A 13,242-nucleotide genomic window follows, 5' to 3' on the forward strand; every position below is an offset into this window, starting at 1 on the left:
GCCAAGACCGCGGGCGGAGCAGGACCCACCAGCACCTCCTGAGGCGGCGGGAGAGCAGCCAGCCCACGGGGCTCACAGGTACCTTCCCGGGGTTGCTCTCTCCTGGCATCAGAGCTGTTAAAAGATACACTGAGGCGCACTGAACATTGTAGGAGTACATTTGAGAACTCGATTCAAATCAAGCAGCCTCCGGTCTAGCAGGTAGAAGGGAGCTCCAAGGAGCCAGGAAAGGGGGACGAGGAAGTGACACCAGATCAAAGAGCGGGTTGATTCTCACGAGGTCCCTTTGTTTCGGGGGCGCGGGGGGGACCTTCCGACAGATTACCTGACTGGTGCTGACCAGGAGGCTCCCGATGCGCTGGTCGAAGTTTCCAGTTCTGGGAGAGCCAGAGGTGTCCTTCAGTCTCAGGGAGATGTGGGGATGAGCCGTAAGCCATGACCCCATTCGGGGCCTGTGGTCTTGATCTGAACCGGGGCTGGTGATGGTGTTTCTTTGTGGGGAAATCCGAGGTTGAAAACACGAGCCGCTACTCTGAAGTGGTGATTGCAATGGTGCCAGCACACACACATCTAGAGACAGGCCTGTGCCCTTGCCGTTCCGTTCTGGTTCTGTACTTTCTCGGTTACCCGTGCAGGTGCGGGCCAGCAGAGTGAGACGTGCCTTCGGAGCCAGGAGACCCGGTTCATATTCAGACCCTGGCCCCTGACAACTGTGTGGCCGGGAGCAACTTAGCCCTTTGCTCCTCATTTTCAGGACCTCCTAGGCTTGCTATGGGGAGCAAGTCAGCTGGCTGCTGGGGTTAAAGCCTCTTCGGTGGGTAATCCTAGAGAGGGGAGGCATGTCAGCCAGAGGCAAGAGCCCCAACCAGTCAGGGGCCGGTTCCTTAGCACATCAGTGGTGATGCTCACTCTCTGGGCAAATGTTTTCTTCTCCATAGATTCTCATCTTTTCGTTTGGATAAAAAATGCATTTTATAAAACAAAATATCCCCTTTCTCACCTTTTTCTTCATCCTTGTTTTCCTCCTTCCTCTTTCATTTTTGTTCTGTGGGGAGTGTGTGTGAAGGCTTTTGGGTCCTCCTAGGAGGACATTGATTCAAACAAAATAGATTACCGTTTTCTTAAAATTTGACAGTCATATTTATTCATTTGTTTCATTTCTAATGAATTTTTAACTTTAACATATTCTGAACATATGGAAAATAATACAATAGGCATCTGGTCTAGATTTTAGCAAATCATTTGATTATATTTTCCTTGGAAGCCTTTATGAAAAGTTGCATAGAGAGTATAGAGACAGCGAGAGTCACAGAACTATACCCCCTTCCCGCCTTCCTTTCCCCACATACCCTGGCTAGGAAAGCGTCCGTACACTTCCCATGCAGGGTTTTCAATTCTAGTAACAAATACATCTCTACAAAATGAAATAGTATTCTTTGTCTTGAAAGCTTACATTTGTTCTTACGGTATCTTCAGTTTGCTTTTTCTCTCTCCATAGTAAGCTCATTAAAACATAGGTATCTAGTTCATTATATTTACTATTAATCAGCATTCCATTTTATGACCATTCCAGGATTTATCACCTATTTCTTGATGGACCTTTAAAGGTCATTTCCAGGTTTCTGCAACTGTAACTAGATGTGTCTACCCTGAATTTTCTGGTGTGTATGTACTTGTGATCCTTTCCCCAGGCTGCATGCTTGGAGTGGAGTTGGTTGGATCGTAGCGGCTTTGTGTTCCCACCGGCTCACTCAAGTGGCTGCATCAGTGCACAGTCCTGCTGGGCAGTGCCCGAGCGTTGCTAGGAACCCCTTATCCGCGTCGGTGTGCGGCGTTACTCAGCTTTGGAGTGATGGTCAAACTTTTCCCTGTGGTTTTATTTGTATTTCCTCAGTTACTCACAATTTGGCAGCGATTTGATCATGTTTTCGTATTTATACTGGCGATTCAAATGTCATCGTCTATAAATCGCCTGTTTTAGCCTTTGCTCGTGTTTTCTATTGTATTTTTGTTTAAAAATATTTTTGGGAATTTAAATGGTCTCTGCGCCAGTCATTTGTCAGTCATGTGCGCCGTGACTATCTTCTCCCCGTCTGCTTCACGTTGTTTTGTGACGCTTATAATGTATTCTCTAACACACATTTTCTTTTTAATGTCAATGTGGCTAAAATGTTCCCTTATGATTTGCTATTTTGCTTTTGTGTCTTATTTAAGCTTTCCATTCCCACCTTGATATCATAATTATGTTCTCCTATGTTTTATTCTAGAGGGTTTCTCCTTTTGATCTTTAATAACACAGGTCTCGTGTTGTGTGTGGTCTAAAAAAATCTGAGGTAAGGGGCATCTGGGTGGCTCAGTCGATGAAGCGTCCAGCTCTTGGTTTCTGCTCAGGTCAATCTCAGGGTCGGGCTCATGCTCAGCATTGAGTCTGCTTATCCCTCTCCTTTCCCCTCTGCTCCTCCCAAATTAAATAAATAAATAAATGAAATCTTAAAAAAAAAAAAATCTGAATCGGAAAAGGTAATTAACCACAAATCCTCAAATCTCAGTGATCTATCCCATTGAAAACGCATGTTTGCCGAGAAGCCCCAAATAGGTATTTCAGACTGGTACATGTCCCTCCTCTCAGACTTGCTCAGGGACCCAGGCCTCTTCCACATGTGGCCCGGCTGTTCTACACGTGGTTCCCGGTTGCCAGAGGAGTGGGAAGGCCCTAGCGATGTGCAGCCTTGTCTTCAGAGGGTCTGGCCCGGAGGCGGCTGTGTTGATTCTGCCCACCTTCCACTGGCCACAGTGCAGGCACTTCTGAATGCAAGGTTAGGCTGGGAAAGGTTGCTTGACTCTGTGCCCATGAAGAAGAAGACAGAGAGAGAAAGAGGATTTGATAAACTACCACTGATCTCATTACATTTTTTTTTCTCCAAGAACAATAACCAAATGTACCACAACTTTTTAAAAATAGCCTTGCTGAATTCTCACGTCCCTCTCTTTATACACCAGGTTCCTGTATGAATATTTGGTTAATTTTCGATGCTCTGGTTCCGTTTGTCTGTCTCTAAACCTTACTGTTTTTGTTCATGGAACTTTACAATTAGTTTTGACAGCTGGAAGAATAATAATTCTCAGCTCACTTTTATTCTGGCTCTGTGCTTTGTTTACCAAAGGAATTACAATACTGTGAGTTCCAAAGCAATACTGATATACTTGCCTTAGTGGGGCTTTTTTTTTTTTTTTTTTTTTTTTTTTTTGAGTTTCTGCATGGCCTGTGTACTTCTTGGTACGAGCTCCTTTTTTCACCATCTTTGCCCCAGGCTGGAAGTGTTTCACCTCCAGAATGAATTTCATTTGTCTGCGAATTTTGTAGCTAACAACTATACTACTATTTGTTGAATTGCAAAAGGTGTCAAAGCTGCCTCCGGCAGTGCTTTATTATTATCCTTAAATGTAGACAGAATGTCTTGAAATCCTAGGAAAGCAATAATTTTAGACAGCTTGGGGGTTCCTGCTTCTTAGGCTCCTTAACAATAACTGGAACACAGACCAAGGGCAAACCAGATAACCGTCCTTGGTATTCACAGGTGTCAGCCATTTGACTACAAGAATGTTTCCTAATTTATTTCTTTTGAATGTAAAAATAAATAAAAACATTTTCGTTAAAAATAGGGTTTTTGTTTGTTTGTTTACAGATGACTTAAGATCCATTTCCTGTGGCAAATGCAGGGCTTCACAGCACGGGAGAGGTTGGGTCTGCATGTTTGGGAACAGGCGTGGAGGGACGCCCGGTGGCATATGGGACGCATGAGGACGCTGTGCACCTGTCTTCTGTCTCATTTTCTCTCTCCTGTCCTTCCCACTGGAAGTGTAATTACCTAAAACAGAGAAGGCCAGACTACGCGTTCCCTCATTACACTTATGTCTTCAGCTTATTCCCCATTGCTACTTTACAGGTTTCTCACCATCTTAAGCCTCCAGGCTCTCTGCCTCCCCAACCTTGATCCATACCACCCCTCCCATGTGCTCTGCCTCCTGCCCCAGGGCTCTGAGTTTAGGATTTTGGTCATCTCTTCTGTCGGGTTAAGTGAAACTATATTGGGTGTCCTGACTGAGAACATCTGAGGCAGCCGTGCTGCCCTGGCTAGGGGAGAGGGGACCCCGGGGGCCTGGGTACGCACACACCGGCCATCCGGCAGGTAGGTGGCTGTGAGCTTGGTGCCAGCTGCTGGTTCTCCAGTGGGTAAGGTTGGTGCTCCTTTTATATGTTTCAGCTCATTTAAAAAAAAAAATAAAGAAACAGTGCTAGATGTTGGAGATGCTCCCCTCCGGTTTGCTCACCTATTAGTTGATACAAACGTGCGTTTTCATAATTTAACAGCTATTCAGCAAACACCTACTATAAGTCAAGGGTTTGCTAAGTGTTGTGGATTCAGTGTTGAAGAGTAATTCAGAATACTGAATAAAACAGATACGGCCCCTGCCATGATGGAGCTTATGATCTAATCGGGGCGAGAAGTGTTGATCCATGAACACGTGCACACACACACTGGTAAGACTGTGAAGGAAAAAGGGAGAGTGCAGTGGGGGAGATAAGGGGGTCAGAGGGAACTTCGTGTTTTTTTTAAGATTTTATTTATTTATTTACCTGGGAAAGCAGGGAGAGGACGGAGAAGCAGCGGGAGGACAAGTGGACCCTGTCCTGACACCTCAGTGTAGAGCCCAACCCGGGGCTTGATCCTAAGACCCCGAGATAGTGACCTGAGCTGAAATCAAGAGTCATACACTCACCCGACTGAGCCACCCAGAGACCCCCATCAGAGGGAACTTTCTGGAGGACAGAGCCCTGGCCGAAGGGCGTGGGGTACACAGAGGCTTTGGGGAGGGATGAAAGCATGTGACCTTTAAGTCACTGGAAGAGTACATCTTGGTTCAAGGGTAGGGACTGAGAGAAAACCAGTTCCTCATGAGACTGGACTTGTGATGAGAATCAGGCGGTGGAGGGCTCTGAAAACGCTAAGAACCTGAGATTGCTGTTTCTTCTTTAGAGCAGCCATAATGAGAACAGATTAGAGTCCCAGTAGCCCATGTGGTTGGATGGGTGCAGGGCGACGAGACGGGGGGGGGGGGGGGGGGGGCGTGGCTTGAAGACGGACAGGACGGTGAAGAGTGGACGGGTGTTAACGGACGGGGCTGCTCAGGGTCTCAGGAGACTGGGTCGGACGTGGGAGACGAGGTGCGGAGGTGTCTGGGGTGAGTCACAGCAGGAGCGCACCTGTCCGACAACGGAGCGGGGCTAAAGTAAAGCTAAATAATCAAAGCTTTAGGAATGAAAGCTATTTTCTGCAAAGACCCAATAAAAGAAGAATGACCTTCTTGTTGAAATAGGAGGAAATAGAAAGCAATTCTCTTTCTGACTGAGATTGCATGTAAGCAGGAAAAGGTTGCACAGCTACAAGGAAATATCAAGAAAGCCCAATTCTGGTACTTTCGACAACAACAAGATTCTGTTCTCTACTGCCATTTCTATTTTGGGATCTAATTAATTATAAACATAGATACCACATTGAACTTACCTGTAGGCAGTTTAAGAAATAAAATATGACAGGCAGAATACGACTTTGCAATTATAATCCACTTCTCAAAGCACTTGGAGGATGAAAGTCAAGTGATTTCTGTCCTAGGAGCAAGCATAGGAAAAATTATTCTGAATTAAGTCATTTAGAACTTTCCATTTAAAAGAATCCTAAAATAAACTTATATTCAGAAAATTCACTTACATTATTTAAAATATATAAAGCAGCATTTTATAGTGACATAAGTATATAAAGAATTTGTAAAATCATACCTAACAGCATGCGTAAATACCAACCTGAGGTTAGTGGTTACCGCTGGGGAGGGAGGGGAGGCAGTGGGCGAGGTATGTGGGGGTGATTGGCTCTACCCACGTTTTTTTAAAATAAAAAATAGCAAAGTATCAGAAACATATAGATCAAAATGTTAATAGCTAGTGAATCTGAGACTCTATAAGATAGTACCTTACATTATTTTTATCTTTTCTGCCTATATGAAATACTTTGTGATTAAATGTTTAAAAATGTTAAATTGAATTTTTATGTTCATTATAGCATGGTGATGGAAACTCATGGCTTGGAGAGGCAGTGCATTCTGTTTTCTAAGTTGCTATTTTTTTTTAACTTGTTATTGATCTACTCTTTGATTATGTTTTTATCTTTGTTTCTGTAGTTCTGTTTTTCTAAGAAAAGGATATGTGGCCAAACAAATGGTTCTTTGAAATATTTGGGGATATAAAGTAAATGGCCAGTCATGATATGATATCTCATGGAAGTGATAAACTGCAGAACTTGTATTTGTGGGCTATTTTACTTTCCTGTATTTCATGAGGAGAATGGCGTGTGGTGAAGAAAGAACTGGATTTTTAAGCCGAAGGATGGTTTCTGATTCTCCCTCTTATACGAAATAGATGAATCCATTTGGGACGATCAAATAACCTCTATAGGCTTTGTTTTCTTTAGCCATAAGAAAAGACTGTAAGCTAATATTGTCTACATTATGGTCAGGATTTTACTTTCCAGAATTATTTTACTATTTTGTTTATGATGACACTATTTTATCTCATCATAACATTGTAGTAACATGACAGTAGTTGGTAGATTTTGTTTTAATGGAGCCAAAAATAAATGCTTATTATTGAAGAAACACATATGTGAAGACACACTTATGGAGAAGTACAGAAGTCATAAATGTCTAATTTGACCAGATTTACAAAGCAAACACACTAGTGTAACCAGTGTTGAAACCAAACATTGGAGTATTACCAGGACTCCAGAAACTCATCTACTATCCCCTTCTGGGCACATTTCTGCCACTCAGGCAATTTCTATCCTGAATTCCAACACCATAGATCCGCTTTGCCTGTATTTGAACTTTATATAAGGCAACAAAATCGATATGTGTCTGCCTTATTTTGCTTATCAGTATATTGGGAGAATCATCCTAATATACTGTATTTGTTGGAGTTCTAATTTGCTTTGACTCATTAGGATGTAACAGCGATTGGCACTTTTTTCCTGTAAAGCACAAGGATGATAATGCGCTCGGTTTGGGGAGCCATATGGTAGCTGTTTTCACGGCTCCGCTCTGCTGCTATATGTGAAGGCAGCCGTGGACGGCATGTAAACAGAAGGAAGTGGGTGACTGCCTATGAAACTGTTGATAAAACCAGGCGGGGGCGGGATTTGGCTCTGGGGCCTCAGTTTGCTGATTTCTACTCGATTACGTTCTGTTGATAACACACCACAATTTACTTGCCCTTCTATTGTTGATGAACATTGGGTTATTTCCAGTCTGAGCTCTAATGGAGCCCCGGTACGCCTGTTCTCATACTCCTGCGTTGGTGCACGCTTGTAGACATTTCTGTGCACCTTGGAACCTTAAGCGCAGGGTCACAGGACACGCAAACGTTCAGCTTTCATTGAAACTCCAAACTGCTCACCAAGGGGCTCTCCCAGCTTGTATTGCCACCAACCAGTGGGTGAGGTTTTCACTTCCTTCACATCCTTAACAACCCTTGGTATTGTCCATCTTTTCGTCATTGACGTGGGCATGCTGTGCTGTCACATTGTGGTTTCAATTTGCATTTTCCAGTTAACTAATAAAATTAAGCACCTTTTCCCAATGCTTGTTGGGCCTTTATATTCTCTTTTTTTAAATTTTTTCAATTTATTTATTTTCAGAAAAACAGTATTCATTATTTTTTCACCACACCCAGTGCTCCATGCAAGCTGTGCCCTCTATAATACCCACCACCTGGTACCCCAACCTCCCACCCCCCCGCCACTTCAAACCCCTCAGATTGTTTTTCAGAGTCCATAGTCTCTCATGGTTCATCTCCCCTTCCAATTTACCCAAAAGCACATACCCTCCCCAATGTCCATAACCCTACCCCCCCTTCTCCCAACCCCCCTCCCCCTCATTCATCTTTTACCAACTTTTCCTTACTCCTAGCCCTTAGCAACCACTTGCCTCTTCTGTGTTTCTCTGAGTTTGACTCTTTGTTTTTGGTTCCCATGTATAAGTGATTCATGCAGCAATTTGTCTGTCTCTTGCTGGCTTATTTCACTTAGCATAATGTCCTCAGGGCATTTTGTTGTAGCAAAAGGTGGATTTTCTTTTTTCTTTCTTTCTTTATTTGAAAGAGAGAGAGGGAGAGATCACAAGGAGGCAGAGAGGCAGGCAGAGAGAGAGGAGGAAGCAGGATCCCCGCTGAGCAGAGAGTTCAATGCAGGGCTCCATCCCAGGACCCTGAGATCATGACCTGAGCTGAAGGCAGAGGCTTAACCCACTGAGCCACCCAGGCGCCCCAGTTTTTCATTTTTCTTATGCTGGATAATATTCTGTATTATGAGGGTGTACATACCAAATCTTCTTTAACCATTCATCCACTGATGGACACAAAGGTTGCTTTCATATCTCAGCTATTATGAATAATGCTGTAATAAACAGGGATCATTCTTCCATTTCCTCAGAATATGTATCCAGAAGTGAGATATGTGGATCATATGATGGTTCTGGTTTTTTGAAGAACCTCCTTGTTTTATTGACTCTGTATAATAAAGGTCATTTCTCCTAAATTATAATATAGGTTGCATACAGTGCTAATCAAAATTCTGACAAGTTTTAAAATGTAACTTGGTAAGGAAATTTTAAAATGGAAACGCAAAAAATAAAATAAAATGGAAGGACAAAATACTAGGAATAGACAGTTAAGAAGAAAAGATTTGCATGCTTAACTGACTGGGCCACCTAGACACCCCCCCCACCCCAAGCAATTTTAAATGGATTTAAGACTTTCAAACCAGGGGTGCCTAGGTGGCTCAGTGGGTTAGGGCCTCTGCCTTCGGCTCAGGTCGTGATCCCAGGGTCCTGGGATGGAGCCCTGCATCAGGCTCTCTGCTCAGCAGGGAACCTGCTTCCTCCTCTCTCTCTGACTGCCTCTCTGCCTAGCTGTGATTTCTCTCTGTCAAATAAATAAAATATTTAAAAAAAAAAAGACTTTCAAACCAAACTTGGAAGGAAATTTTAAAGAACAGATTTTTTTTCATCTGCATTTCCTATAACAAAAACAGAAACAATGACAAGAAAAGTTCAGTATCTTCAATTACATTTAAAAAAGGAAACCATAAACTTCTACTCATCAAGAAATAGGAAATACAACATTGTGAAAATAGAGGGGTCCGTTATTAAGGAGATATTTGTGGTACATCTACTCCACACATACGTGTAACCAGGGTAGAGAACTCTCAATCAATTGAGAAAGATTAATTCAATAAAAAGTATGCAAAAAGCATAACGAGGCATATCACGGAGATGGGAAGCCAAATGATCGATGGGCATGAAACATTGTCGAGGTCATGGGTAGTCCAGAAACACAGTTCCATCCAGGAGATTGGCAAGCGTTTAAAAGTAATGATACCAGATGCTGGCCAGACTGGAAGCAACAGCAACACTTAGGTTTGGCTGGTGCAAGTATCAGCTGAAGCACCTGAGTTTGCTTCTCAAGGGGTCAAGTCGAATACACAAATAACACCACTGCACGGTCCTTCGGCTTCCAGGTAAAGAGACAGGTGCAGGGGTTTTCAGGACAACTGTGTAACTGAGGAAGAGTGGGATTGAGTGTCCGTCGGCAGCAAAATGGAAGAACGGATGATGGCGGAGTACATAGCAGACTGTGGTGGGACGGAGAATAAGTGAATCATTAAAGCTGTGCGTGCTAACGTGGTGCTGAGCGAAAACAAAGGAATTTGCAGAAAGGCGCATATAATTTGATTCCTAGAGCAGATATGAGGTCAGTGCCCAAGATAGAATGGTAGTCCTTGTTATATATTGAACTATTTCTCTCTGGTACGTGCTGAATGCACCATACTCTTACCACGCCCACTGCATTGGCTACCCTCCTGGTATTCCTTCAACTTGAAGATGATGTGGCCTCTAAAGATATAATACCAGGCTGCCTGGGTGGTGCAGTTGGTTAAGCATCTGACTCTTGGTTTTGGCTCAGGCTGTGGTCCCAGGGTGAAGGGATCAAGCCCCACGCCAGGCTCCACACTCAAGTTGGAGTCTGCTTGGGATTCTCTCTCCTCCCTCTGCTTCTCCTTCTTGTGCTGTCTCTCTCTCTCTCTTTCTCTCTCAAGTAAGTAGGTAAATCTTTGAGAAAATAATACCTGGGATACAAAAGCTATTCGCTCTGCCACATTGGTTGCCAAATATTTAGTTTCTCAAACCAAATAATCTACAAATATTAAAATGTCCAATATATATGGACAAATAAATATTAACATATATTTGTGGGAAATTACAAATAATGCATGACAATCCCATAAACATTACATTCAGCATATTAAGGTGTAGACGTTGTGGATATAGAGTGAGAAAGATACCGTGATTCACTTGGATCATGGGTACAAGGGCATTAATTACATTGTATGATTTTTGTACCTTTTTGTATGTTAGAATTAGTGTATATTCCTGTGTATGTAATATGACAGAAGCACTCAGTCCTAAGAAATATATCTGTCCCACATTGCAAGTTTAAACAAAAGATTTTTTCTTTTCTCATCTCTTTGGCTTTTAATGAAGATTCGTACAACACCCAGTGCTCATCAAAACCAGCGCCCCTCGTAATATTCGTTTCATTTTATTATTATGAGATAAAAATTAATTAAGAAGCTATACCCTATAATTTTTATTTTCAGAACACCATGGCACCAGAATATATTAAGATAGCCAGAAAATGCTAAAGCCACATTCATATTGGGGACATCAAGTATGCCTGTCTCAGAAATGAGTCTGGTAGATAATCAGGAAAGACAGAAAGAATGTAATACATATAAGAGGTACACAAAAGGTAGGAAGGAACCTTCTAAAACTTTGCAGTCCTCTAGACCAAATTCTCAAATCATGATGCCACGCGTTAGAGGTAGACAACCGAGGCATATGAAGAATCTTGATAAAGAGTCCCATGCCTGTCCCGTCAGTTCTGTGAGTACAGCTGAGCTGTCGCATACTTTAAGACTCCGAGTGATCCTAGACACCCGGCTGGCTTAGTCAGTAGGGCCCGAGACTGTCCATCTCAGGGTCAGGAATTCAAGCCCCATGCTGGCGGTAGAGATTAATAAAAAATAAAATCTTTGAGAGCACTGTGATTCTGTTGTGCAGCCTGAGTTGAGAATGACTGCCCTTTGTCTCGTTGTATCTTCCATATTCATTTTTATTTCTGCATGTTTGCCAGAGCCGAGGCAGACACGACCAGGGCTGTTTATTTGCATTCTGTGAGTTCATAGTTAAGGCTTGAATTTTGGTTGTGAAAAATGGTACATTGGCTATAACTGATAGAGAAAAACTCTAACAACCTACTCTGAAAAATGTAAGGAAGATATTAATGTAGCAATTCCTGTAAATGAAGTAAACATTCAGGTAAAAATTATTTGAGAAAAACAACACAATAAGCAAAGAATTCGATGGGAGGAATTAGTACAGAAGGAAAGTTAGAGAATTCAAAAATAAAATAATACTGGATTTACTTGAAAAAATAAAACAAAATGAACTTACATCTTAAAAAATCAACAGGATAGATGGAGGAATGATCTTTTTCAAGTCTGTTTCAAACAAGAGAAAACACAACGTTATGAAAGTAAAGAAACTGTAACTATAGATTTGGGGATTGGCAATAGCCGAAGAACATATGGGGAATGCCTTTTCTAATACAATCCTGGTGGTAATAAATAATTACTGGTCTCCTACTATATATAGTGTTATGTAATTCTCAGCAAGTTCTAGAAAATGGTTGTTATTATATTCTTTTAATTAAATCTGAGGCGAAGTGACCTACCTCAGGTGACAAAGTAGCAAAATCAGGAATCAAACTGATTCTAAAAGCTCTTAACCACTTTGCAATATTGTCTCTTAAAAGGAGTATCTTATAAAATGATACAAAAAAAGGAGGCTCTTTGCAGTCAGACTGACTTCTGTTCCTGCAGAGACTCGCCGTTCCGGGACTGTAGGCGCCCGAGAAGCAAGTCCATAGGTCCTGAGGCAGATTGATTCCTGCTCATTACTGATCTCCTCAGGGCGTTGCTCTGTGTTTTTTCTATAAACTCTTGTTAGTATATGAGGGGAGATTTAATTGGTTGTTTCTCTTTCTAAGTTCAAAGGTTGAGCTAACATTGACTATATAAGTCAGGTTTATTTTCTGATAGGAGAAAGGAAGTGAGGCTCAAATGAAATTTTATTGACCCATCTTTTTCTTTTCTTAATAATATACTAAAGTGAATTGTAACCAGGGAATCACTACTTTCTGATTGTTTATCCTTATACAGAAAAGCATTTAAAGTTAAAATTATTTTGAATAAGATGAAATGAGTTTATATTTTTTTTTATAGTTTTCCTATTGAAATGGTTACTACTCATGACGGTACATTATATACAGTTCTACTTGAAGTGAACTTACTTATTTTCACTTCTTACAAGTCTTGTTAGTTTTTTATTTTTATTTTTTAAGGTGGTGGGTATTAGGGAGGGCACGTATTGCATGGAGCACTGGGTGTGGTGCAAAAAGCGATGAATACTGTTACGCTGAAAAGAAATTAAAAAAAAAGAAAATACAGCCTTAAAAATGTATATAATTACAAGATATTCCACTGATTGTCACATGTGGCTTGTGGTCAAACAGTCTTATTTTGTCATAGCTTCTTGTGCATGAATTGCTGTGGTCTATATATTAACCAAGAAATTACTAAGGTGGCTCTTTATCCCCAAGTCTAGAAGAAAGCAGAATGGACTTGGTCTATAGTTACAAACATTTTGAGACCGACTTCACAGCCGTCACAAGGACTGGTATCTCTATTTCAGCTGGAGCAACCTGCTGGTTTTCCACTGGCAGATTGATAGGGCCCTGATCTTGTCCACTAACTTCATGTCCTGGTCTCGTAGGGATTCTGGACCGTGATTAGTGTTTAGGAATTGTGGTGATACTATTAGAATCACCACACCAAAGTCCCTGAACACTGTCTATGTCTGTCGATGTTGACTTGGTTTGGGGTTAAATCGTGAGGTAGGGAATCTCTGTTCTTTGAGATAGTGGTGACCATGAGGGACTATGTGAGCTTCTTTGGGCTTCCTGAAGGTAAGACCTATTTAAAAAAATATATTTTACTTATTTATTTGGCAGAG

Source organism: Neovison vison, chromosome 11 (assembly GCF_020171115.1).
Source record: "Neovison vison isolate M4711 chromosome 11, ASM_NN_V1, whole genome shotgun sequence".
NCBI lineage: Eukaryota > Metazoa > Chordata > Mammalia > Carnivora > Mustelidae > Neogale > Neogale vison.